Source organism: Paramormyrops kingsleyae, chromosome 19 (genome assembly GCF_048594095.1).
Source record: "Paramormyrops kingsleyae isolate MSU_618 chromosome 19, PKINGS_0.4, whole genome shotgun sequence".
In the NCBI taxonomy this organism is placed as follows: domain Eukaryota; kingdom Metazoa; phylum Chordata; class Actinopteri; order Osteoglossiformes; family Mormyridae; genus Paramormyrops; species Paramormyrops kingsleyae.
This window is the reverse complement of record NC_132815.1, coordinates 2,226,770-2,229,495: the sequence shown is the minus strand read 5'-3', so window position 1 is coordinate 2,229,495 and position 2,726 is coordinate 2,226,770. Positions and strand designations below refer to the sequence as shown.

The 2,726-nt window shown below is 40.1% G+C and overlaps 1 long non-coding RNA gene across 1 annotated transcript; it reads left to right on the top strand.

The window, feature by feature from the left end:
- Positions 1-1,287: 1,287 nt before the first annotated feature.
- Positions 1,288-2,494, top strand: LOC111834490 (uncharacterized). Its single transcript, XR_002836022.2, has 3 exons — positions 1,288-1,396; positions 1,541-1,593; positions 1,963-2,494. It is a non-coding gene; the product is annotated as an uncharacterized lncRNA (long non-coding RNA).
- The last annotated feature ends 232 nt before the right edge of the window (positions 2,495-2,726 follow it).

The following is a 2,726-nucleotide window of genomic DNA, read 5'->3' as shown; positions in this document are numbered from 1 at the left end:
CTGAATATAAATCTAGCTATGGTCCTATTGTCAGCAGACAGATTCTGTAGTCACATTGTGCCACAATCAAAAGAAATTCCAGAACAACCCTAGGCAAGAAAAAAAACCATTGTTTTCATCTGGAAGGTGTTACAAAGCCATTTATAAGAGAAAAACCACAGTCAAGGGTCCAAATGGAGAATTCTTAGGACAATAATGAATTGTCCCAAGAGTGGCAATCCTGCCAAAGCTTCCCCAGCAATAGGACACAAAATTGTTCAAGAAGACAGAATGAACCCTACAAGAGCATCCATGGATCTGCAAACGTTTGTCATCTTGGCTGGAGTGATGTTTGCATCTCCACCATCAGATAGACACTGGGTGAAAATGGAATATTCTGGAAACTGATGCTCACCAAGAAGAGCATAAATAATGAAGTGTGCTGAAACCATTTGTTTGATCTTCAGGATTTCCGAATAATTTTCAAAGAACAGATTCAAACACATTCAGAGTCAAAACAGAGACAAAAGTGGAACTTAATAGGTGACATACATCCTGTTATGTCAGGCAAGTAGCAGCGGAAGTAGGAACCGGTAATCACTGGTATTCTGCTGCTGAATCAGATAACTATCCTGAACAGCTAAAGTAAAATGGCAGATGCACACATGGTTAAAAATATTAAGTTTAAAAAGTTTTTAAATGGTTATGTCAGCCAAGCATTTAAATATAGCAATGAAGTACTGTAGTGGAAAATGTGTTTTTTTTTAACCTTCAAAGATTTCATGACCATTTGCATCAGTCAAATAAAATGCATGAAATGTAAAAGACTGCATGTGGCTATTTAATTGAACATTTTGAATTAGAGAAATGTGTCATTTTTTTGTCCTGGGAACCATCTGTGAGTAACCATTTCCTTTTCTAAATGAGAGCTTTATTAACTAACGTTCGTCACAACGTTGCTTCAAAACTACTGGCATACGAAGTTTCTGTGAATCCCTCTGTTCTTCTGTACCTCTACACAGACAATGCTGGGTGGATTGCAGATCAAACCCAGTGTGACGCCCTGCCCTCTCCACCTGTCCAAACCCCTGTTCCCTGTGGAGGCGTGGCTGGTTTAGGGCCACGCCTCCTACTGATTAGTCCAGCCTATTGTTCTGCCCTCCTGTTAACCACCCACAGCTGCCTTGTGTTTTACTCCTCGTTAGTCATGTATATTAGTGATCCCCAGTCCTGTGCTCCCCAGTCCAGCCATTGTTACCTGCTGTCGCTTCTGGGTTTTGCATGTGTCTACACATAAAAGCCGCCCCTGAGGGCTGGTTGCACCAGCAGTGAGCTTTTGGGTTGTTCTTCATTTCCCTGGTGTGACACTGAGATGAGACGACTGAATGCGCTGATCGCCAAATGTTTAAAGCTCTGTGTAAGTGATGTGAAGATCGATTGATATTAAGTTTATCACCATTTCTTTTCATAGATACAGACCAGTCAAGTAATATTTTATCAGCACAAACCTGCATTTCTTAAGGACTATATATATAATCTTGGGATCCGTACTTCTTTACAGCTCTACCAAATCTACTTAATTAAATCGTTTGAAGAAAAGGCAGCACACGCACAGTAGGTCCCTGGGGTCAGGATTATGAAACATTGTATAAAAGACTAAACAAAATTACTTGCAAATGTTTTTCCAAGAATGTGGAAAAGAAACGGTTAGACCAAATTTCTGTAATGGTGTTAAAAGCAGAAAAGCTGAAGAGGAAATAACAATTAAACAAAAAAAAAAATGTTTCAAAACAGAGGAGGTTGTTTGTGTTGGAAATAGGCAGACCAGAAGAGAAATCCCCTGGGGGATGTTATGGAAGGAGTGTTTACTGAGAAAAGAGCAACAACTTTAAATGCGCCGAAACATGGAGGAATCATTTTCTCTGCAACAGGCCTGGAGTGCCGCTAAGGTGTGGGTTCTTTGGCGGTTTTATTTGTCTGCAGGTCGTGTGATCATGTATACAGCCTGGAGTCCGGGCCTCTTCAGGACGAAGGTGCCTGGACTTGCCTGCCTACTGGGAGACGCTGGCCTCTCTGCTGTGGTAACAGTATCTATAGCGGCACTTTCAGACCAACCCAACAATGTTAAAGCGGCTGATGGAGCCGTTTGTGTGCTTCTCATATATCATGGCAATTATGTGAATTTAACCTCGCCATTGACAGCTCCCAAATGATAGAATCTATCCCTCAGACAGCTTTATCAAGATTTTAGATTGTCTGTGCTGTAATGAGTCCTTTAAATAACCAAATGACAGAAACTAAGCATGCTTTTCTTGGGCAGTTTTAGTGTGTTGATACAACTGTAAGTGTTTTCTACTACAGCAGTTAATTATATCTATATACTCATCAGCAGCAGTATAAAGAATGGAGAAATGGTTCATTTACTGGTTCTGCACTTGAATGCTCTCCTGTTCCTTCCAGCCTAAGGAACCAGACCGAAAATAACAGTTGAATATAAGCAGCTGTAGCTGTTTCACTAAGGATGTTCATTAAACAATTGTAATTGTCTTCGTGTTTCCCATGTTGGATTCAATACAGGAACAATACTGATGTCTTACTCTTTGTGGGATGTGATTGAAATATTATGTCATGTTTCCACTTTAATAGGTTTAAGTTACGGTATATGAATATCAATGGAATATGTGAAACTGAAATCAAGTTAGGAATATAAACAAGTCTAAGTGGGGGTCCACCAGCTAAATAAGGTG